The sequence below is a fragment of the Phyllostomus discolor genome, chromosome 1, assembly GCF_004126475.2.
Source record: "Phyllostomus discolor isolate MPI-MPIP mPhyDis1 chromosome 1, mPhyDis1.pri.v3, whole genome shotgun sequence".
NCBI classification, from domain to species: Eukaryota; Metazoa; Chordata; class Mammalia; order Chiroptera; family Phyllostomidae; genus Phyllostomus; species Phyllostomus discolor.
Window position 1 is genome coordinate 15,526,450 of NC_040903.2, and position 24,823 is coordinate 15,551,272.

At 46.5% G+C, this 24,823-nt stretch overlaps 1 long non-coding RNA gene across 1 annotated transcript; it reads right to left on the minus strand.

Annotated features, from left to right (window-relative positions):
• Positions 1-9,704: 9,704 nt before the first annotated feature.
• LOC118499183 lies at positions 9,705-12,897 on the minus strand. The gene is made up of 2 exons (XR_004901710.1): positions 12,423-12,897; positions 9,705-11,515 (listed from the first exon to the last, which is right to left on the minus strand). It is a non-coding gene; the product is annotated as an uncharacterized LOC118499183 (long non-coding RNA).
• Between the last annotated feature and the right edge of the window lie 11,926 nt (positions 12,898-24,823).

The window sequence follows — 24,823 nt, forward strand, 5'->3', positions numbered from 1 at the left end:
GAATGGAAAGCTGTTCTGTTGGCCTTGTTGATCCCCAAGTCACCCCCGGACTGTTCATCACATGAGCCCAAAGATTCTCTTTGCAACAGGAAGGACCCTCACTGAAGGTAGAGCTGTTACACCGTTTAGGTGGTCCACTGCATCATGGGTATCACTATCTGGTAGGACCCCTGTCTGTATAGTTTAAACAAAAGAAATCTTTTTTAACTTTTGAAATAAGATACACCTTGACCTTACAAGCATGAATTCTATGTTCCAGACCTACTCAGCTACCTGAAATACCATGAACACATAGTATGCCTCTCTCCTTTGGTCCTGTACCCATACAGTGCCCTCGGTTTAGAATGCCTTCTCTTCCCTCTCAGCCTGACTCGTACTTGTAACCTCAAAACCCAACTCAGGTGTTGCATCATCCGGGAAGGCTGCTTCTCTTAGGAATGCTCCTCAAACCCTAAGTATGCATAAGTTGTACCATAGTCGTATTGTAGTGTATCCTCTTCTACTAGACTGTGACTCCTTAAGGGCAAAAATGGTTTCTCAGCTTTGTGAGGTAGCACCTGGTGTAGCGCTTGCCCCACAGTGGGCTTTCATAACTGATTATTGAATGGATGAATGAATGAATGAATGAAGTCATTTAATAGTATAATCCACTCATTCCACCAATGAGGAAACTTGCTCAGCTCAGAAGGATAACTTATTTGTCCAGTGTCACACAACTATTTTACCCACTCAGTTGATTTGTGGAGTTGCCCAGAGAAGTCCAAAAGGGAAGAATATTTTGGGAAAGAAGACAATGTCAATGCTTCAGCTCACTCAGTATGTTTTATTTATATCAACTTTATGAGGGTATAATTTACATAAAATAAAATATATGCATTTTAAGCATACCATTCTCTAAGGTTTGACAAATGTATGTACCCACATCACCACTGTCACAGTGAGATACAGGACATTTCCATTTCCACCACCTAAATTAATTCCCTTTATGCCCCGTCCTTTTCAGTCTCCCATGAACACACTCACGCCAGACAACCACCGATACGCTTGTCCCTAACGATGAGATTGGTCTTCTCTGGAGTTTCATGTAATGGAATTGTTTACATACACTAGTTTGTTTCTGGCTTCCTTTGCTCAGCATGTTTTGAGATTCATCCATGTTGTGTGATTAGTAGTCCATTTCTTTTTATCACTGAATATTCTAGTGTATGATGATTTCACAAATTGTTTATGTGTTATTGTTAATAGATGCCCATGTTGTTCCCATGTTTTGGTGCATTATGGGCACAGCTACTATAAACGTGTGTACAAGCCTTCATGTGGACATATATCTTCATTCATTTGGGTAAATACCTAGGAGTAGAATTGCTGGTCTCGTGAAAGCATCAGTTTGACCTTCTATGAGAGCTCCACGCTCTTTCCGAAGGGGTTAGTCGGACCATCTCACGCCCGCACTGGCAGGTGTGAGCTCTAGTTGCTCTGAGTCCTCACCAACTCTAGCTGTTGACGTGTTAGTCATTCTGATGCACTATTTTAATTTGCATTTCCCTAATTACCAATGATGTTGAGCATCTTTTTGTACTTGTTTGCCATTTGTATTCTTTTGGAAAGTGTTCAAATCTTTTGCATATCTTTAGTCAGTATCTTAAGTTGTTAATTCTTTATTCTGGGAACACGTAGAGTTTGTAAGTTAGGTTAGGGTTAGGGCTCGTCTCTTAATTTTCTTAACTATTTTTAAAGAGCAGAAGTTCTCATTTCGTTGAGTTCAGTTGGTCCACTCTTACGATTCATATTGTATATCCTAGCTAAGAAGTCATTGCATAAATCAAAGTCACAGATTTTTTTTCCTGTTTTCTTCTAGAAACTTTTTCATTTAGCTTTTACTTTTAGGCCTGTGATCCTTTTATTTTTAGTTAATTTTTGTGTACAAGTCAAGGTAAAGGCTGAGGATCATGTTTTTGCATGTAGATATACAATTGCTTAAAACCGTTTGCTGAGCAAACTAACCTTTCCTCTTTACGCCAGCACCTCTGTATAAAGTCGGCTGATCATACGTGTGTGTGCGTGGGCTTGTTTCTGGACTCTGCTCTGTCTCGTGTGCCGATGTCTGTGCTGACTTCAGCGCCACGCTTCCTTGACTTTTACAGCGTTAGGGGCAGTCTGGGAATCAGGCAGTGTAAGTCCCCAAGTTTTCTTTGCCTGTGTCTAAAGGATTCTGGCTTTTCTCAGTTCTTTGTATTTGTAAATCACTTTTAAAATCAGATTTTCTATTTGCACTTAAAAAAAGCTGCTGTGATTCTTACTGAGCTAGCATTGAATCTCAACATCAGTTTGAGGACCATTGACACCTTAACAATATCGAGTCTTCTAATCTATAAATATGGTATCTCTCCCTGTTTCTTTAGGTCTTTTTAAATTTCATTCAGCAATACTTTATGGTTCTCCATATACAGGTCTTGCACATATTTTGTTAAAACTATTCCTAGTTATTTTACATTTTTATGTTATTATAAATGGTATTCTTAGTTTCAGTTTTTAATGGTTTGTTAATATGTAGAAATACAGTTGATTTTTTATATTAATCTTGTATTCTGAGGTCTTGCTAAACTTACCATTTCTAGTATCTTTTTTTGTAGCTTCCCTAGGATATCTACATATACAATGTCGTCTGTAAATAAAGACAATTTCACTTCTTTTAAAATCTATATGCCTTTTATTTCTTTTTTCCCTTTTATTCACTGACTAGAACCTGCAATAGATTATGCGGAAGTGTTACAGCTCACCTAATTTTAAATTAAATAGACTTCTTTTTTGAATAGGTACAACAAATACTTTAAATATGTATCAACTTAAAAGTCTGGCCAAGTTAGGGATGAAACAGTGGGAGGAAAGGACACAAGCAGAAGGAGGGGCAGGGAGATGTTGATATGCAAGATAAATTGTGTCATTTTTTTTGTGGCTAATCATCCAAATGGCTTCTTCAAGTTAACCTTTATTTTTAAGATTTTATTTATTTATTTTTAGAAAGGGAAGGGAGGGAGATAGAGAGACAGAGAGAAACATCAATGTGCGGTTGCTGGGGGTCATGGCCTGCAACCCAGGCATGTGCCCTGACTGGGAATCGAACCTGCGACACTTTGGTTTGCAGCCCAAGCTCAATCCACTGAGCTACGCCAGCCAGGGCCAAATTAACCTTTTAACCATTTGGCTTCAGGTATTATCAATGCCTTTATCATGTTAAGTAATGTGACAAAGGCACTGATAATTTGTTATCAATGACAGGTCTGTATCTTTACAACTTTTTAAAAAGGTGTGTGGTGTGCATATATTCAACAAACATCAAATGCTTGCTCTGAGGAAGGTACTGTGCTCTGAATTCAGTGTTTATATAAGTATATTTGTATGTTTGCTCTGTCGGCACCAGCTGTTTGAGAGGACAGTATTTTTTTATGGCAATGGAATACTAACACCTCTCTTGAAGTCATGGTGTTACCTGTCCTCTGGTAAGAAACTTAATGGTCCCCCACTGACACTCATGCCCCCACTCCTGCATCCTGTGAATATGTTACCTGACCTGACACAGGTGCTATGCTGTAATTAACCTCCTCTCAGATAAATTGGGTTTAGCATATCACCTGTAACATATGACAGCAAATTCGCCTTGTTCCCATTCTCTTACCTATAAAAATAGGTGGTTCTCCCTCTCTCCTGTGGTTTTTATAATGATCAAATAAGACAGAATGTGTGGAAGTATTTTGAACACTACCTTCTACTGCTCTGGTGCTGATAGGGAACAGACCCCAGAAAGTTGGGTTGTTTATGAGACAAGTGGAGCGGAGGAAGAGGAGTGGGGGAAACGTGTCACCAAGTCGTGACGTTCCTTTCCACGGAGAATTCACTGGGGTAATGTTCCTCCTTCCTCTGGTGGAGAGGAGTGACTGATACTACTGGTAAGGTTGGGATCAGGGAGGGGGCACGTAACGCCAGCCCCTTTCTCTCACCTTTCTCCTGGGGTCCAGCCGCCCATGGCGGTCCCATTTTGTGCCGCTCCTCCGTGCCCTGAGCTCCAGGAAGTACAGACCCCACGGACCCCACGGCGTGGGAGGCAGCAGTGGGGACGGGGGATGATGGCTGAGTGCGTACATCCACAACTTGGTTTTGAAAAGCCCATTCTTGCTGTAAAAACTAAGTCAGATTCCCTAGGATTAACTTTATTCATAGGAAAGGTGACATCTTCATCTGCCTAGATTTTAATTTTTCCTCTCAAGAACTCAGAACTCAGGCAGGAATGAGGATGCTGTTTGTTGGGCCTGTAAACCTCATTCGACAAGGCAAAGATGTTAGGGGCTGCAAGGAGCTAACTGTTGCCGTGGGTCATGGGATATAAGACAGAAAAGGAGAAATGAAGGGTAACGAGGGGTGGCGATAGATAAGAGTAAAGGGGGAAGGGGGGGTTGAAAGTGACAACAAAAATGTAAAAGCACTTTTGAAGGGAGGATACTTGTGGCAGCAACGTGGAAGGGTAGTATTTGTGGTCAGAATGGGTCACCTGCGGTTGAAATTCTGGTGCCGTTCTTGTCGATGCCGAGATCCACAGCATGGTGGGTAGCTGAGCTGAAGCGGAAGAACGCATCACTGAAAACGTGAGGAAGAAGCCGGGAGCCCATGGTGTCGGACGGATCATCAGCGTACACATTGAAGTCACCAAGAAGGACAGGAGCGGAGATAAGGAAGAAAACCGAGTGGCTTATAAAAGTCAGCTGTACTGAAAATGAGGAGGGAAGACCCAGAAGCTGCTCGTAGGTGACTGCAACTTGGAGGAGGAGGAAGAGTGTTATCACCAGATGGGGTGAGCCTCCAAGGAGCAGAAGGGGGTTGCAAGAGGGAAGGGGGGATGGCACTCTAAAGCTGGCATTGAGGACAGAGGCTGCCGAGGCTCTCTGGGTGCAAGAGCAAATAGGTCATCCGTTTGAGAGGGCTGCAGAGGAGCCCAGCCCCCGGATACACCCTGCTTTTAGATGAGTGAGGAGGTGACGGGAGCCTTCAGAGAAGAGATGGAAAAATATAGGTGTTTATTGACCTCGCACTGGGAACTGGGAATTCCAGAGGCAGAAGGGAATGGTTTACTAGAGTGGAGAGGAGGAAGTGTGGGTGGGAATAGGTCAGGTTGTAGGTGGCTGGGAAGCAGGGCGAGCTGATGCAGTGTGGGGTAAACGGGTGTGCGGGTGGCTGATCACATGGGGCCTGAGGTTCCGTCTTTTCACACTTGGCCCTCTCTATGTCCTCTTTGGAGAAGTGTCTATTCAGGTCCTTTGCCCATTTTTTAATTGGATCGTTTGTTGTTTTTTTTTTTTGGTATTGAGTAGTACGAGTCCTTTATAAATTTTGGATATTAACCTATTGTCAGATGTATCCATGTTGGCCAATATGCTCTCCCATTTACGAGGTTGTCTTTTTGTTTTGTTGATGGTGTCCTGTGCTGTGAAAAAGCTGTTTAGTTTGATGTAGTCCCATTTGTTTTTCTTTTGTTTCCCTTGCCTGAGGAGATGTAGCAGAAAAAATATTACCAAGAGAAGTGTCGGAGATCTTACTGCCTATGTTTTCTTCTAGGGGGTTCACAGTTAGAGTCTTACGTGTAAGTCTTTAATACAGTTTATTCCTGGTGTATGAAGGTGGATAGTTTCATTTTTTGTATGTATCCATCCTATTTTCCCCACACCATTTATTGAATAGATCATCTTTACCCCATTGTATGTTCTCGCCTCCTTTGTCATATATTAATTGACCACATAAACATGGGTTTATTTCTGGGCTCTCTATTCTGTTCCAGGGATCTATATGTCTGTTTTTATGCTAGTGCCATGCTGCTTTGATTATTGTGGCCTTGTAGTATAGTTTAGCATTGAGTAGCATGATACTTCCAGCTTTATTCTTGTTTTTCAATATTGCTTGTAATATAGTTTTTAATGTTTGTTTTTACTTGCTTGTTTTGGTCTTCCCTAGGCAACCCTGGAATGGTAGGTCACCTTATATCTTTACATAGTTCTACTAGATAGGCCTTCTTACCCCTGTTTTTCAGGTAATGAAACTGGTGACCAGAAGGACTATGTAATGGAAGCTTCCGCAGCTGGTGGGGGGAAGACTAGAACTCTGGTCTGCTTGACTCCGAGTCCGAGGTCTTTTCTCCCACACCACCCTGCTGCCTCTGTTGATTTCCCTGCATGTCCTTCCAGATGGTCACTCTGAGATGTCTCAGAATCGTGCTTCTCAAAGCAAAGTGCCTGGACCAGCAGCACTGGTGTCTCCTGGGAGGCACTGGTCTAGGAGGAAAGTCCACAGGCAGTTCAGGCATCGGTTCTCCAGTTTTATAGCACGTTAGAATCCCCGTGGAATCATTAAAAAATCCTTGTACCCAGGCCACAACCCCCATCAATTAAGTCAGACCCTGTGGAGATGGAGCCCAGGCATCAGTACATTTTAAAACTTCCCAGAAGTACAGCCAAGTTGGGAACCGATGATTAAGGCACTGGTTCAATTCTTAATGTTCACAGGAGTCACCTGAGAGCATCTTAAACTGCAGAAGGTGACTCATGGATCCAGGGTGGGGCCCAAGGTTCTGTGTTCCTGCCAGGTCCCCAGATGACAGACGCTGCTGGTCTGAGGACTTTCTGAAGTGAAGTGAAATTACTTGGGGTAGTTTTAATACCAATAAGTACAAATAGTAATGAGTCCAGCTTCCCCCAGGCACAGTCCTGGAGGCGAGGGGGTGCTGCAGGCTCTTCTGGGGTTTCCAGGTGAGTTCGTACCTGGTGCTGGGCTGAGAGGGCCTGTGGTTCCTGGGGCCAAAAGGCTACCCAGCAGGACTGCTCTCTTGCAGCCCTGGGAAACGCTTTTGCAAGGACGCACTTCCCTCTGGGTGTCTGTGCCCCGTCTGTCCCTAGCCTGCCCTCCCTTCCCTTGGCTCTGGAGTGTTGTGTCTGGGCATCCTGGCAGTCCCTGGAGCACTTGCTCGGTCCCCTGGGTGCTTACTCGGGCTCTGGACTCAATCAAAACTGCAAAAGCTCAAGCCCCAACACTGAGGGACCGCAGCCAGGACATCAAGGCCACGGGGTGAGTGCCTAAGAGACACGGCATGACGGGACTCGATTTGTTTTCACCCTGGCTCCATCTGTGACATGCAAGATTCGGTCTGACAACTGTGGCTTGACAGGACTTAACACGCATCGTTCTCACTTGAGCTTATAATTTACATAGTTCTCTCCCGTGGCAAGCGCCCAGCCACTGTCATCAGCAGGGTGTGTGGACCCATCCGCATGCGACGCAGGCTTGTATTAGGTTCAGCTGTAGCTCAGAAGGTTTTGTTTTTTTTTTAACTTTATTAATTTGAGAGAGAGAGGGAGCAAGAGAGACATCGATTTTGTGGTTCCATTTATTTATGCATTCATTGGCTGTTTCTTGTACATGCCCTGACTGGGGATCAAACCAATAACCACGATGCTCTAATCATGGTTACACAGCCAGGAGCTACACAGCCAGGGCCTGGTGCCCAGAGTTGTGACTCAAATCCCTTGGCCTGCAGCTGAGTGGGGGTGGGGTGGAGCGGGGCGGCGGGGGTGGGAGGGGGTTGGTTGTGGTTTGTGAAGCAGAGGCTGAGTAAGGGCTTCCCTCTGGATGCCTGGAGGCCGAGGGGTCCCCAAGAGCCTTACCCAGCCCTGTTTCTGAGATGGTGTGGGGCTTACCCAGAATCCCTATGGGCCGGAAGGTAACCTCCACAACACAGAAAACTAATTCACCTTTTTTCAGGTTTGACAGAAAACAAACCATGGGAAGGGAAGGGGACAGCTGAGACCCTAGGACAGAGGTGTCAAACTCATTTTCACCGGGGGCCACATCAGCCTTGTGGTTGCCTTCAAAGGGCCGAATGCAATTTTAGGACAGCATAAATGTAACCACCCCTTAACAGTTGAGTGAGCTCAGCACTGCCGCAGGGCACAAACAAGGTGCTGGGCCGGATAAAACAAGGTGGAGGGCCGACAGCCCGAGGGCCTTGTGTTTGCCACCTGTGCCTCATGACACCTCATGCAAAAGCAGTGAAAGAGGGGTTCTTCAAATCTCAGTTCCACATTAGAGTCACTGGTACTTTTTCATTTGGGGCTTGTGCATGGATATTTTTCTAAGCACTACTTACAAGGCATTTTATCGCATGCCAGGTAAAACTGGGCATCAGAACACAGCCTGTTTATCCTACAGAATAACACCTCTTTCTCCACTCCCCAGATTCTTGGGACTCTTTCATTTCTTGCCAGTTACTAAGGACTCCGAGAAAGCGACCCCGGGTCCTCGAAGAGTCAATTCAGCTCAAAATCTGAGCCAGTTCCTCCTCTCTGCTGGTAGCATAACCAATCCTCATTGTTCCCCAAAGGACAGACGAGGGAGTTCAGCCATCTCCCCGAGACTTTGGTCCCAGCTACTAAGTGCACAAGTCCCCCCAGTGCTTGTGGGTTGGGCCCCGCCTCTCAGGATCAGCCCCTGGTCTCCCGTGACTAGATTGAGTAGACGTGACATTCCTCTCTCTTCTTCCCCAAGTCCCATGACACCCCACGGGGGCACTATTTAAATGTAGGCATTTGAGGACTGAAATAAAAGACATCTTCTAGCCCCTGTGTGGGCAATTGGCCTAGGGAAACCCCACAGCGGGGAGGAGCTATTGGACCAATAGAGAGCGGAGGCTAAGCAATTCCGCAGGAAGGCCCCGCAAGGGAGACAGCCCACTGTGTGAGGCTTGGCCACTTTCAAGACAGCAGGGCCACTCAGGCCGTCCGGCAGCCGGAAGCGTCCCATAAATCAGAGGAACACCGCAAGGGTTCTGGTGTGCAGGCCGCAACCCTCCACCTCGGGCAGCCCTAGAACTCGGGTCCGGCTCTCACCCGCTAGTCGCCGGGAAGCAGCCTCAGCGCCAGCCTGGATCGGGTTAGAGAGGCACGTTCTCAGGCACCATCCCACACCTGCCGAGTCCAGGTGTCCGAAGGCGGGACCCAGCAATCTGTCTCAACGAGTCTACCAGGTGATTCTGGTGCAGGCTCGAGAAAAACAACTCGATTTGTGCAGTCCCTTTAAATCAGGCTGAATTGGGACTGGCTGGAGGTAAGGGGAAGGGGGTTGGGTCACAAAGTGGGACTTTCACGTCAGATTGCTGGTTCTGATCCTTAGCGCTGCACCTTCCCAGTCACGTGACCTGTGCATCCACGCCCTCGGCTTTAAGATGGAGAGGAACTCACGCCCCCATAGGGGGTCATGAGTGTGCTTCCCCACCCCAATCTTCCTTTTTCTTAAAAGATTATTTTTAGAGAGGGGGGAAGAGAGAAAGAAAGAGAGAAACATCAACCTGTGGTTGCCTCCCATGCGCCCTGTACTGGGGACCTGGCCTGCAACCCAGGCATGAGCCCTGACCGGGAATCGATCCCACGACTCCGGTTTGCAGGCCAACACGCAATCCACCGAGCGACACCAGCCAGGGCCACCACAATCTTTCTAAGGAAATGTACAGAACAGGACCTACTGTCCTTAGAGTGAAAATCGGAGAGACAGAATGGCCACACACATACAGGATGATGATGTTAATACATTTTTAATTAACATTCTCAAGTGATTTCAGGTTTACAAGAATTCAGTTCAGCCTTTGAGTCCCAGGATAAGGGTGCTTTTTTGTTTTCAGCAGAAATATGTTTCACCGTGCTGACTTCCAACCACATAGTTTCGAAGATTAAATGAAAACTTTCCTAAAAAGTGAAACTTCGTGCAATGATGCTTTTTTTTTTCTTTTTAAGAGACTGGAGGAACTGATCGCATGAGGCTTGATTTGCTTTTTCTGTGTATGTACTTCAGAATTTGGTCAAGTAACAAAACGAATCAAAATGATTTGAGCATTTTCCTTTCTCTTCAGGCAGAATGTTTTTGACTATTTATTGCACGCTATTGCTTTTTCTTATATAAAAAGAAGTATATGTTCATAGCAGGAATTTTAGAAAAAAACAGAAATGTAAAGAGGAAAGAGAAGGCCCATATCCTGCTGCTCAGAGGTCATCGCTCGCAGCGTTTCAGTCCGTTGCTCTGTGGTTTTGTGTTCTGCTCACTGGTGTAATTACTATGTGCACAGATATAAACCTTTTAAATAGGATCATGCTGTATGTTTGCCCTTTAGAGACAGGACGGCCCGCGCCCCCCCCCCCCCCCCCCCGCGCAAAAAAAAATTTAGCTCAGTTGTCAAAACTGGTGATGCTGCGCACACACCGACAGGATATGAGCAGGTTCGTTACACATTAGGAGGCTTTCCGGGGAGGGCAAGGCAGGCTTCCCCAGAGGCCCGTAAATGTCTCGAAAGAGCAGGGAAAGGAGACTGGCTGGGGTTTTACTGTGGAAGGGGGTGGGGCTGGGTGAGCGTCGCTGCGCAGCTGCGCACTGCCGGGCCCCTCGTGGTTCTGAACGTGCAGCGGAGCCCAGAGGACGTGCCTGGCCTCCCTCAGCAGCTTGTCCAGAGGCGGGGCCGACAGGGCCAGGGGAGCAGTGGGCGTTGTCAACAGCCAGACATCAGAACCAGAGTTAGACTCTTCATTACTTGCCCAATTTTGCATCTTTGTCTTAAATCTCGCATTGAAAGTTCTATGCTTAAGGGTGGCGAAAAGCTTTATTGTCAAATGTGTTTGCACAATGGCATCTTGTGGCAATGCCAGTTTCCCCTGTAGCCGGTCATTTATTTATTTATAAGGATGTGTGGATTAAAAACAAAATTTTTCTTACAAAACAACAACAAAAAGTTCATGGAAGAATAAAACATAGCGTATATTCTGAAAGCAAAGCATCAATAAATTTACTCTGATAATAAATACAGCTTGCTCAGAGGACAGAATGCAGCCAGTTTTCTTGTTTGTGAGTAGATTTGCATTTTCTGTGATCACACACGACTCTCACTGTTCTGCAAAATATGACTGCAGACGTGTGAGTCACATACCTAATCTACTTTTAAATATTGGTCCTAAATAACAGAGGTGCTTGTAATCCTACAGTGAGAGCCCACACCTTACGACAACAGAAGACAACTCGAGTCAGATTCAAACAGGAATCTTAACTAGCCGCGGGGCTATTTTTTTCCATCTGCAATGAAGAATGTTCCAGCATCTTTAATGACCGAAGATAATCCTCTGTCGTCATCTCGTGCATCTAGATTACACAAATATAGACAGAGCTTTGAAGGAAGGTTCTGGTCCACCGATGTCAAGTCAAGGTCAGATGACGGAAAACTGGCATTGTGACAATAAGAAACGAAGCCTGCTTATGTTTTCTCCTGGTATTTTGAATAGAGGATCTCACCGCATAGTTTCCAACTCGAAGATTTAATTAAGGAGATGAGGAGTGATTGATTCTGGATGCTGATCACTGAAGAGGACTGGCTGTGCGCTGGAGCAACCACTTCTACTGAAATGTGTGAGTGGCAACAATCTGGTGTCAGGGTGAAGGCCCACTGGAAAACAGCTTGAATGAACCAGGAAGATCAGAACAAATTGGAATGTTATATTCTGAAATTAAAAACAAAAAAAACCCTAAAAAACCCCACCCCCCTCTTTTTTTAAAGCTATTTGGTAGAAACATTAGCCAATCCTATTTTTTTCCCCTTAGTGCAAAAGAACTTGTCATCCCTGAGAAATTGAGTGGGTATGCCTTTTGAACTGAAGTGTAAAGATTGACAATACAATGTCAAAATAATAGCTAGATGGGTGAGAATGAGGACGGGAAGGAGGGTGGAGGCAGGGTGACTAAACAGAAGGAATGCTCCTCGCCGTTTTTTTAATTTAGAGACCTTGGTGCTCCTGGTACTTCCCCCGGGAGGGATGGCTCATCTGCCTTGGCAGCATGGCGCCTGGAGCCAGCCCTTCTGGTGGCTGCCCTCTCCAGGAAGTCCCAGCCCCGACCCCCCCCCCCCCCCCCCAGTACAACATCAGAGCACAGTTATGCTCCTCCTTCCGGAAGGTCCTGGCTGCTAACCTCACTAAGATTTTTAGTTGCTCTATGGCTTTGGCTTCAGATCGCCTGTCCTGTGTTCTGCCCTCAATAAGAACTCCAAACTCCTTACCAGGTATAGCAAACAACCTGCATAAACCTGTTCACCCTAAGCTGGGGGCAGGGAGACTAACCTTGCCCCTTCTCCCCTGCCCGCGCGTCAAGACAAAGGCTTGGTGACCGACAGCAGCAGAGCAAGGACCCCCAAGAATCCCAGGGGTCCTGTAGTCCCAAGTGGTTCCCCCAGTAAAGAATCTTGGGGGCTGTGACTTTGCGAGTGCTCCCTAAATCTTGTGGGGAGGCCAGGGAGGGATTAAAGACCTTTGTCTAAGCCTCTTATCTCTCAGACCCAAAGTCATCTTGTGACTTACCCAAGGCAGCTGGCAGGGGCTCATGGCCCCAGTCTGGAATCCTAGGCTGGGGCCGGCTTCATCGTCACCTCACCTCTGCAGGCTACGGGCACCTGCCTGGGCTACTGAACAACCAGGCAGACCACCAGATGCAGCCCCAAACACAACAGAAATGACTGTTTGTGAGCATTCCCAAAGTTGGTCTGTGGCTGTACCCAGGAGACATTCCCAAGGGCTCTCAGTCTGCCCCGGCTCCCCCCACCCCGTTCCACCCAGCCTATGGCCACTGCGGAGCCAGGCTCAGTGTGGCTGTGCAACTCCTGACCCGGCGCAGGCGCATGCGAGGCCACTCTAGTCTGAAACAGGTCCCGTGAATCCTCTGAAGATGTAAAAGATCATAGCCCTAGACCACAACAAACAGCGTCTTCAAGTACCCTCATGTCTCTAGTATGGCAAGTTCATGTTCTAATGCCAAGCAATTTCTGAATTTATGAGGGGAGAAATAGTTCTCTGCCTTAGGGAACATGGCTAATTATTTGTGGAGAACTAACACTGGCCTTGGTGTGAGTTCAGGCTAAATGCCAGCTTGTATTACTCTCTAACGGTCAAGGGTGAGTGCTTGAAAATAATGTTAATAATAATCACAATGTACTAAACACCTACTGTGGGTCACGCACCATGCTACACTATGCCTACACTATCCCTAGTTTTCCCAACACCACAGAACAGGTATTATCACCCCACTTCGCATTTGTTAAAACTGAGGTTCATTGTGGTGAGTGAACTGGCCCAAGGTCATGGATATGGTGTGAGAGGGAGGTTCCCATCTAGGTCTGCCTGTCTTTTATCTCCCCACACCCCCTAGTTGTTATTTTGTCATTGCCCTGGAGATCTTTCTTTTCTGAATGCTTACCCAAGGTTATGTTTTTATCGATTTTAGAGAGAGAGGAAGGGGGCAGAGAAAGAGAAACATAGATCGATTGCCTCCTGTATGTGCCCTGACCAGGGATCGAACCCACAGCCTGGGCATGTGTCCTGACTGGAGATCACACGTGCAACTTTTGGGTGTAAGGGAAGGCACTCCAACCAACTCGGCCACCTGGCCAGGGCTGCACTGGAGGTCTTTAATATTTCTGTTCAAAAAGTTTCTGTCTCAGAAATGACAAGCTCTTCTGCCAAAGGGGAGCTATTTCTCCTCAATAGCTTTTTTTAAAAGAGCTTTTACATTGAGACAGACCTTGCTGAACCTGCATGTGGGGACTGCGGAGAGCCGCACGGCCCCAGGGACCTCTAAGAGCACCTGCCTGGCAGGATTGTCTTGGCTGGATTCCAATAATACACATGGGGCCCTAACACGATGCCTATTAAACAATTAGCACTGAAGAATGCTATCACCAGGATGATGATGACCATGGCCATGCAGTGACCGCTCGCAAGGAGTTCACAGTCTGGTGGAGGTAGCAGTCGATCCTAGGAAAGCAAGGTAAGGATAACGCACAGTGTGACCAGGACTGGAGAGAGGAGACCCCAACCTAGAGCGGGGCAGGCGGGCCGCCCGGTGGGACCACAGCCTGCAGTCAACACGCAGGTGTCCAGTGTGTGCGAGGGTGCACGACTGCAGTGACCACCGGCCCGCCCCTCTGCCTGCATCAGGAGGAGCAGAATGAGCTTCAGACCACTGCTGCTTGGGTCGTTTCCTTTCCCTTGTGCTACAGAGGGCCAGGGTCTCCAGGAGCTTGTTTAAAAAACTGCATTGGATGCTGCTGAAGACTGTTCTGAATTTGCATTCCGGTTGTCAGAGCTCCCACTGTAATTCGGAGGGACAGGCAGGGTGGAAAGAACAACAATTTGGTTGCTTAGGAAACTAAGTACTACGTTTCCTGTGCTTGCATTCCCAAGGCTGAAGTTCCCCGCTCACTGCAGGATTTTCTTGATAGCGGTGTGCACCTGTCAAAAGGTTTTGAAAGACATAAAACGGGTTCTTCTGGGTTCCCGGAGACTCTGGCTGGAGAATCTGAAAAGAGGCCCTTCATCTGTTGATTTTTTTTTTTTTTTGAAAGGCCTTCCCTGGGCTTGGTCACCTGAAGACATGGCAGCCTGGCTCCTGGTCATCCAGGGTCCATGGCGGGTACCTTCCCAGCCTGCCCACAGGCTTAGGGTGAGCCTGGGTGGTTTTGAAGGCAATTGGATGCGAGCTGCCGTTCTGTCTTTTACTAGCTGCATCACCTTAGGATATGTAGTTAACCCCTTCAAACCCAACTTCCTCACCTGTAAAACACCGACGACAATAGCTGCCTTGCAAGCTTGAAGGAATGAAGTGTGGTAAGCCTCGTGAAGCACCTGGCACAGGGCAGGCACTCCATAAAGAGCGATTACTCTCACTTGTGTTAGTAACGGTCTGGAAGAGCTGCCAGGTGGACTCGGAGCCAGAAGCGGGCCTGGAGACGGGGTGGGAGGGAAGCAGATGGAGAGGAGGAAGAGGGCAATCTGACAGAACAGCGAGACGAGAGCACGTGCCTGGGAAAGCTGGCGGCACGTTTGGGGGCCCTCGGGGGGCCAACTGGAGCCTGAGGTCTGTGGGGTTGGAAAGGCCAGTCGGAGGCTGGGGTTTGAGGATCTGAACTGTTAGGGAGTTCTGGCTTTTCCTCGGAGGTCAGGAGGGAATACTAAAGGTTCAGAAGGAAGCAGAAAGTTTCCCTCGGGTGCCTCTCTTCCTCAGCCTGAACTTGACAACATCCGGATTTCCTCTGAACTTGGAGGCGCTCATTTCTTACAGTATTTATAGTTCCCCTTCCCCTTGACAATAGCGGCTGGACTTCCTGTGCCTGGGGCAGCTGCGGGCCAGTCCGGGCCAGCCTCAACTCCCTCTCCGGCGGGGCAGCCGAAAGGCAGCTGCCCCTGCACAGAAAGTCTCCCCTGACCGTTCAGAAGCAAATGATTTTTAAAGATTAGCTGGCACAAAGGGAAACAAGGTCCTTAAAACCTCCCTCCTCAAATAAAAGCTTCCTCTGAATCAGAAGAGCGATCTGCCATGACTCATGCTTTCACAAGGCTCCGTGCGGCAGGCCATCTGCCAGCGATCGGGGGTGCGGTTCCAGGCAACCGGAGGAGGCCTCGGGCTCGCGGGGAGGGGCTGTGCAGACCTCCCGGAGGCTGACACGGGGACCTACCTAGCTGCTGCCTGGAAGGTTTTCTTCCACAGGAGGCAGCCGAGTGCAAGGAAGCCGTTCTTTCCTCACTGCTCCTGGGGAACACAAAAGCATTAGAGCTAAGAGTGCCTGTAGTCTGGCTGATCTAAACTAGTAGTCCACAGCGACCCTTCAGGGAGTCTGCAGACTCCTGGAAAATTGGGTGGGTATTTGCATTTTGTGGGGAGAGGACCCATAGTTTTAATCAGAGAATTTTGGTTCTAAGACCCCCCTACATGTCCCCCTATTTTGCCCCGAAAACATAATTGGGTGGTTTGCCTAGAGTCAGTCCACCACTGGGGAGTAAAGAAGGCAGCGGAAGTTGAGTCTCTGGGGCCCTTTCTGCTGCCCTGGCCCAACGAGAGAGCTAAAATAAGGTGACGTTCTGCAGGATCCTGAACATGGCCCCCTAGACAGAAACTAAATGTGCTAAGAAGGATTACTTTGAAGTCCTTTTTGCCACCAGCCCCTCTCCTCCCTGCAGTTGACCCCTCTGCCTTGGCCCCAGCCACCTGTCAGGCTGGCTTTCCACTAAGAGGACAACACAACACTTGCTAGGGAACAGGCACTGGCGATGGGGGGAATCCTGAGGCTGATGATCACGTACCTGGGGATGGAGCGGGGAGGGATTGTGGCTGAGTTTCCAGCCCTGTTGGCTCTCTACTCGGGGGCAACAGCAGATTGAGAGAGAGCAGGAAAATGGGAGCATTGTGGGGCCTGGGAGTCATTGCTGCTCTTTTTCACTAATGTGGATGATCAGTTGTCACTTCAATCTGGCTTCCGTGGCACAGCGTCACAGGTGTAGCAATAAAGAGCACCTACCCCGGAGGCTGACAGCTTGGGTTTGAATCCTGGCTCCCTCACTGATTAGTGATACAACTTTTTGGCAAGCTTCTTAACCTTTCTGACCTCGGTGACCTTGGTTTTCCTGTGTGTAAAACAGCATATAAGTACCCACGTTTGGCAAAGACAGATATATGCCAACTCTTCACACACTGGGCTGTTCTCTCCTTGTTCTCGGGTCTGCTGGGTGATTGAATTCTCTAGCAAACAGAATGCGAGGGGAAGTGACGTGCACTAATTCTGGGCCTGGACATAAGAACTTCCCAGGGGATCCTCCACATTCTTTCTTATCCCATCCCCTGGTGAAGGGTCCCTAAGAGGACCCTGCAGTCTTGGGGGTTGATGGAACCACCCAAAAGGAAGGAAGGAGGCCAGGGCCCTGAGTCACCATGCGGAAAGCTGCCTGCCAAAGGCCTGCACTGAGCTATTGCTGGGATGGGTTTCCAGCAGTCAGCCTACTTCATATGGTTGTTGGGAGAGTTAAATGAATTAACATATGCAAAGCTCCTTCAACAGGGCCTAGAATATATATATATATATATATATATATATATATATATATACATATACATATATGTATGTATGAGCTGTATACATGATTGCTGTTGTCATGACAGATGGGCAGGTGGGAAGACAAGTAGATACTGAGAGAGAGTCTGTGAGAATCATCTTTAAGGATGGTGAAGGTCGTTGGCCCAGAAGGCTTTCCCCCAGTTCTGTTGAGCAATAATTGACATGCAGCGCCGTGTAAGTTTAAGTGTGTGACATCGTAATGTCACTCACGTGTACTGTGACACGATTACCACAATGGGGCTAGTTAATGTCTGTCATCATGCAGAAATAGAAAAAAAGAAAAAAATGTGTGCCTCTTTTCTTGTGATGAGAACTCGTGGGATCTCCTCTCTTAACTCTCAAATATATTGTACAGTGGTGTTAATGGTAATCATCATGCCGTATATTGCATCCCTAGTACTTAGTACTTATTTACCTAATAAGTAAATAACTAAATAAGTTGATAGTTTTTGACCACCTCGATCCGGTTCTGCCTCCCCCACAACTCCACCACTGGTAACCACAAATCTGATTTCTTTTTCTATGAGTTTTGTGTTTTAGACTCCACACATAAGTGAAATCATACAGGGTATGTCTTTCTCTGAGTTATCTCACTTAGGCCAGGGTCTTGTTCCTTAGATCACCACCAAGATAACATTAAAACTCACTCTTACTGTACAGCTGCAGGGTTTGCATTCGGGGGGGCCTAAGATGGCATTGCAGAAAAATACATGGGAGCATTTTTAGTACATTCCTGTTTTTTGAAAAACAAAAGACTATCCCTTTCTCCAGAGATAAGTCTGGACAAGACAGACAGATTTTTTTTTTCAAACAAATATAGTGTTGATACAAAAATAAGACTTTCACTTTTCTACTCAAATAATTATTAAAATCATTTGTTTATATGGGGAGTAAGAAGGAAGGGTGGAGGGAGGGAGGGAGGGAGGGAGGGAGGGAGGGAAAGGAAAGTCATAATTGGTCCTGCCTCCGACGTACCTCCCTCTGCACATGTTTGTATTTCTCTCTTTGTGCCAATTGCAAAGGCTTAAACTCCAAGGCCAGCACTGGTTCTTTCCTTGATTATTAAAATGTTCTCCTGCTGGCCAACCTGCCCCCAGTTTCTTCCCCATGCCTCCCTACCCACACTCCAATCCACCCAGCACACTTTCCAGAACAGTTGCCTGAACCCTGCTTTGTCACCTTTCTGTCTCTCTTGCTCCAATCCTGCATCGCCCTTGCTGCTTCCTGCAGAAAACCTCACACTTTTCTGGAGAAGAGCCACTGTGGTAGAGAAGGATGAACTGGTGTCATTCATTCTTTAATCATTGACTCATTGCATTCAAATAACATTTTTGAGTACCTACTGTGAACCAGGGGAGGCCACAGTGAGCAAAACGGGCAAAAACATGTCTCCCCCCCATGGAGTTTCGTGTACAGTGTAGGAAGATAGAAACTAAATGAATAAGTTAAATCATGGTGCATTAAATGGTGATAAGCATTATGAAAAAAAAGCCAGGGATGAATAAATCATAGGTACCAGGAGTGAGAGTGGAAGAATGCAGTTTTAAATAAGATAATCAGGGAAGGGCTCATGAAAAAGTGATATTTAAGCCAGGAACTAAGAAGGTGAGGGAGCAAGATATGTGCAAAGCTGAGGAAGACTGTTGTAGAAGGAAGGATTTGGGCCAGGGCAGGCCTGTGGGGTTGGAGGGGCAGCAAGGAATCCAGCATGGCTGAAGTAGAGTGTGTCGGGAGAAAGAAGTGGCTAGATGAAGGGCAGAGCTGAGGACCGTCAGAGGGAGTTTGGCTTTTACCCTGAGTGAACTGGGAAGCCACTGTAAGGTTCCAAAGAGAGGAACAGCATGATCTGACTGATGTACTGAAATGATTGCTCCAGTTGCGAGGTAGAGAATCGCCTAGAGTGGGCAGAGAAGGAAGCCAGGAGACTGGTAAGGAACCTAAGATAGTGTATGAGCAAGAGATGGTGGATGCCGGCAACTTAGACCAGGGTGGGACTAGTGAAAATTCTGGACCCAGAACTACGATGTTTTCTGATTGATCATATGTGGGGTGTAAAAGAGAAATCAATAGTGACTCCATAGTACAAAGCCTAAAAGCATAAAAGGTAGAATTGTCACTCAATGAGATGGGAGACGGGCAGGATGGTTGTGGAAAGATTAAGAGTTTCTTTTTTAAGTGTGTTAAGTCTGAGATGCATATTGGATATCCAAGTGGGGATGGCAAGTATGCAGCTGGAATCCAGGGGAAAGGTCCGGGCCAGAGACATGAATTTGGCAGTTGTCAGCATGTAGACGGTATATAAAGCCGTGAGACTGGATGAGATCACCCCGTCAGAACACATGCAGAGGGCAGGCGGTAAAGGGCTGAGACCTGGGAGCTCCCCGCCCCACACCAAGTGGTCTGGGGAGTGAAAAGAACCAGCAAAGGAGGCTGGAAAGGAGTGGCCACTGTGGGAGATGAGAGCCGAGCAGAATGTGTGTCCTGGAAGCCACGTGAAGAGTGCTCTCAGCAAGAGAGGCTGATAAACTGCATTTGGTTCTGGAGGAGCCAAATAAGCCGAGGGCAGATAATTGCCCGTTGGATTTAGCCACGTGGAAGCTACTAGGGACTTGGCAAGTGCAACGTGGGAGCCAGAGGGGTAGGTTCAGGAGAGACAAGGGTGAAGAGAAGTAGAGACAATAAATTTAGACACAACTCTTGGGATTCGTGGTCATACAGGAAGTCAATTAACGGGGCCATCGCTGAATATGAGTCAGGGGAGAATATGAGTCAGGGGAGGGTTTTCCTTAAACTGGGAGCCATCACTTCATAAGTGTATGTCACCAGAAAACTGAGGGTGCACTGGAGAAAGCCACCTGCCGTAAGCATAACATTTCTTTGAAATCTTAAAGATTGACATCAGTTTTCCTTTTGTTTTGAAGTATATCTGTTTTAATTTATAAGTAATCTCTCCTCCCTAAATCTTTCAGTAGAATTAACTGCCACCCCTCAACCCCACGCCCAAAATGCTGTATTCGTTCTATTGCCCTGCAAATACCACAGAGGATATGCATGCTCCATTCAGAGAAGCCGGGTTCAACAGCCAACCAGACTTGGAGAATCAAATCATGTGGGAGTTACATGCTGAAGGGCCCAAGGGAGTGAGCGTTTCCAAGAAGGAGGGGCCAGGAACAGTGAGGGGTGCAGCTAAGAAAGCCAGAGATTCGTGGCCTACAGTGGGTAGAGTAACTGCCCCTGGTAACCTGACCTCACTCTGCCAAGAGACACGCAGGAGCCTGCTTCTGGTGGAAAATAGCCTGACATGGTCTGTGTCTACCAGGATTCCTCCTGTGCCGTGTGGCATCAGCCCCATTCAAACACAAGCAACAAACGTGGGAATTTACTCATGTGACTGGAATGTTCAAAGGGGGCGACTCAGCTCCAGACATGACAATCCAGGGTCCAGCTGTTATCATCAAGGATCCATCTCTGTCTCTCTGTTCTTCCCCCGTGTTGACTTCATTCTCTGGCAGGCTCTTTCCAGTGCCAATAGAGGCAGCTTCTAGCCCCTCCAGACCTTGCTTCGTAGCACCTAAAATCTCAGAAGGAAAGAGAGTGCCTTTACTAATAGTTTTAGCAAACCTTGGAAAGAGATTTAATTGGCCCATCTTGAGTCATGTGCCCATTCGTGGACCAATCACTGTGGTCAGGAAGATGCAGAACTCCAATGAGCTAGGCCTGAGTCACATGCCTTCACCTTGAGCTCGGATCTTGGATCCTGTAGACCGAGGATGAGAGATTGTCCCCAGAGGGAAATTAATGTTTTGTTGCAAAGAAAAAGAGAGATGCATATTACAGGAATCACAATAAATATCAATGTCTATTTTACACAACTAATTTCAATTTACTTTTGGGAAAAAAATTCTTATTTTAGTCAAGAATTATTGTTGCTTGGCTATTCATATTTTGAGGGCTTATTTTTTTAATTCTTTGGAACTTGAAATTAACTTTGTAAAAATTTAAAAAAATCAAACTAAGAAGGTGAAAATTAATGAAGACAAGAATCTAACATTATTGAAATACAAATCAACAAAGCAATGATGGGGTAAATAAATCCAACATTGAATTATTTGGAAAGACTAATAAACAAATTGAGCTTTATTAAGAATAGAAGAGAACAAAACACGTGAGTTTATAAGTAAAAGTGGAGACACACCACATATACAGAAGATTAAAAATCAAACAAATGGATGCACAACTGAAAACAAAGGACATGTATAACTTTTAAACAAAATACAAAATGTCCAAATTAGCTATAAGATAACTAGAAAAATCAAATGAACGTTAGTTATCATAGAGGAGATGGAAAAGGTGACTTTAAAACCACCGTTGAAACAGATACTAGCGCTAGATGGTACTGCAGTTGAGTTTTAAGTTTAAAAATGGCGAGTTAGTATAAACCAACACTGTTGTGGCCGATTGACCCACTGTGCGCCTTAAGCTCACAGAATGTTTCATGTTAATTATATCACAATAAAAATAATTTTGAAAAAAGAACATTTAAATGTTAATTCTAGGCCAGAAGCATGTAAATGTTCTATCATTCAGTATCTTAAAAACTCAATGAATCAATTTGGCATGCAAAATATTTTTAAAAATCAGCCAATAGACTCCAGCAATGAGTCAAAAGCCTAACTTCATGATCAAGTGGAGTTTTTTCTAATAATCTGGTTCATAGAAAAGCAATTCCAGGTGATGAGCACATGTATGAAAAGAGGTTCAAACTCGTGTGCAGTCGGGGAGATACGAAGTAGTCAGCATGAGACATCAGTTTACAGGGAGTGACCAGACGGGAAGATGAGAGCGTGGCAGGCTCCATCGCCAAAGGGGATGCGAGGACCTTCGTAAATTTCTGGTTAGAAATACTTATTAATGAAAATTTTGGGAAAGCAATATGGCAACATTTGTTATGAATAAAAATACATACATTTTTGACCCCAAAATCCCACTCCCAGGAATCTATTCCTTAGGGATAAAACCTAAGGATGTATTTACACAGAAGTGGACTAAATTGTAAGCAGTGGTAAACAAACAAAACTGGAAACAGAGGGAATGTCATGTATATGAGGATGGCTAAATAAATTACAGTGCCGCTATGCCGTAACCTCATATGTGACCCTTGAAAAGAATAAGTGAAGGCTCAATTGGGTGAATTAAGGGGGATTCAGTCCATTAGCTATTGGAGGAAAAAATCAGTACAGAAAAATATAAAAATAATAAAATGAAGGTAAACATCTTATTATGTATCTGCATGGATGTCCATGTGCATTGACGTTTATAGGTGGTTATATGAACGTAGAGAAAAAATGGTGGAAGGATAATGCTGTAGTCTGTTCTGGCTGCTGTAACAAAACATCAGAGATGGGGTGTCTTAATCACAGGCATTTATGTCCCGCAGTCTGGAGACCGAAGTCCAAGACCTAGGTGTCCACAGATTTGGCTCTTGGTGAGGTCCCTCTTCTTGGCTTGTGGATGGCTGCCTTCTGGCCTCACATGGCCGGGAGAAGAAGCTCCGATGTCTCTTCCTCTTCTTACAGGGACACTAATTCCATCTTGGGGACTCCACCTGCATTCCCTCGGGTAGTCCCGATCCACTCCCAAAGGCCCCACGTCCTCATAGCGTCACATTCAGAGTGGGGACTTCCACATGGGAATTCGGGGGACAGAATCATCCAGTCCATAACAGATAAGCACTAATTGTCTGTAGAGGTGCTGGGGTATCCAGGATACATGGGGGTGCTACAGCACAACTAAAAAAAAAACAGGGAAAAGAAGAAGAAAATAAAGCATGAGATTTATCTGTTCAAATGAAGATTTATCTTTTATCAGCAGATTCCAGTGCACCTGACAAAGAGCTGCCGCATGGGAGATTTCTCCCCGTTTTCAAAATGCAGGCTTGCAGAGGACTGGTCCCTGGGCCAGGACCCCACAACAAGGCACTTACTGAACCATAAATACCACCCCGGCCTCCCGACTTTCCCATGGCTTGAACCGAAACCATTCCCATGTAAATATAACTGAGTCACCAGCATGAAATTGATGAACACAAACAGGCATGAGGAAGGCTTGGCTGAGCAGCCTGAGAATTGGGAACTGGCCCCGTGACGAAAGAGAGTCATCCAGTGTCACCTAGCTGGGTGGAGTGAAGGTGGCCTCCTCTCTGTTTCTGAAGGAAACAGGACAAATGCAAGTGTGGCTGGGGCCCTGTGAATCAGCGCCATGCTCTGGCTCCCAGTCGTCTCCAGCGCAGAAGAGCGCACTTGGAGGGATTAGCAGGGAGTGGGAGTGGGTGAACAGATGCTACAGATTAGAGAGGAAATCTGCTCCTGGGTGGCTCTTGGCAAACTGGTGGGGGTTCTGGCAGAACAGAGGAGAGAGAGGACATCTGAGGAAGGGTGGAGAGGAAAAGGTCTCTTTCATTTTTGGTTTTGCAGCACCTTCTGGGCAAGAATCTTTACTGCTTGCACGTCTTAGTGAACTGCAGCTTCATTATGAATAAAGGGAAGGCATGAGTTGAGGTAGGAAAGATGGAATCTTCTGGAATCCAACGGGCTGAAATGAATTCAAATGGAATTCAATGGGCAGTGCCAATTTCTCATTCAGTCACTTTGTGTCCGAGGGAGAGCCCAGGAAATCCAACTCCTAAAAAACAGAACAAACAAGAAACCAAGCAAGCAGCTGCCTTTTTCTGTGTTACTAAAACGTTTACAACCTGTGCTCTCTGACAGAGACTGTGGGCCTTCACCCCGGTGTCTGGAAGCCAGTGCGGAACATGACACCCCCCGCCCAGGTTTCCACCTGGGGGCAGCTGGCAGACCTCAGCTACATTAAAGCTTGTGGGAGAGCTGAGGAGCAACCTTGCTTTCCTAAAAGGGGCTCTGGCCCTGGTGGCCCCTGAGACCAGGCAGCCCTGAGGCCCAGCTCTGCCTGAGCAGCTGCAGGAGGAGCCCACCCGGGTTTGCGGGGCTTTCCTCCCGCGCCCGAGACTATGGCCCTCCGCCATGGCCGGTGCTCCACTTCGCCGGCACTCGAGGCTGTGTGACAAAGGGCGCTCTTAAATAAACGGGAAGCTGCAGACACAGTCCAGAGGGCAAGATTTATTTTTATTTAGAAAGGTTAAAGAGGAAAAATTTAAATCCATTTTAAATATTTACTCCAAGAGGAGATGGAGCTGAAAGATTTTAACCTCAACTCAGGACGAGAAGCTGAAGGTTGCTTTTCTGGGCAGTCCATAGGGAACCCCTGGGTGGAAGAAAAGAAAGGGGACTTAAAGGTTCAGGAGATTCACAAAGTCAGCTTATGGTCTGAGAGCATGTGGCCCAGCTCCTTGACCCACACATGCTTTGTCGGACTTGCTCTGAGATTTTGGACAAATTATATACTTAGCTGTTCTATGCCTTCTTCGTGTTTTTCATCTGTTACAGATGGAGGGGAAAGCATCCATCTCATAGAATTCTCTTTTTTTAAAAGATGATATTTATTCATTTTTAGAGAGGGGAAGGGAGGGAGGAAGAAAGGGAAACATCAATGTGTGGTTGCCTCTTGAGCATCCCCTCTTAGGGATCTGGCTCATAATCCAGGAATGTGGTCTGACTGGGAATCGAACCAGCGACCCTTTGGTTCACAGGTGGGCACTCAATCCACTGAGCCACACCAGCCAGGGCAGAATTCTTATGAGATTAAAAAACAAAACAAGGAATGTCAAGTGCACACAGGAAGTGGTTAATAAAAGTAAGCTATTACTACTTAAGTCTACAGTAGGTCTATTGTAAGTACAGA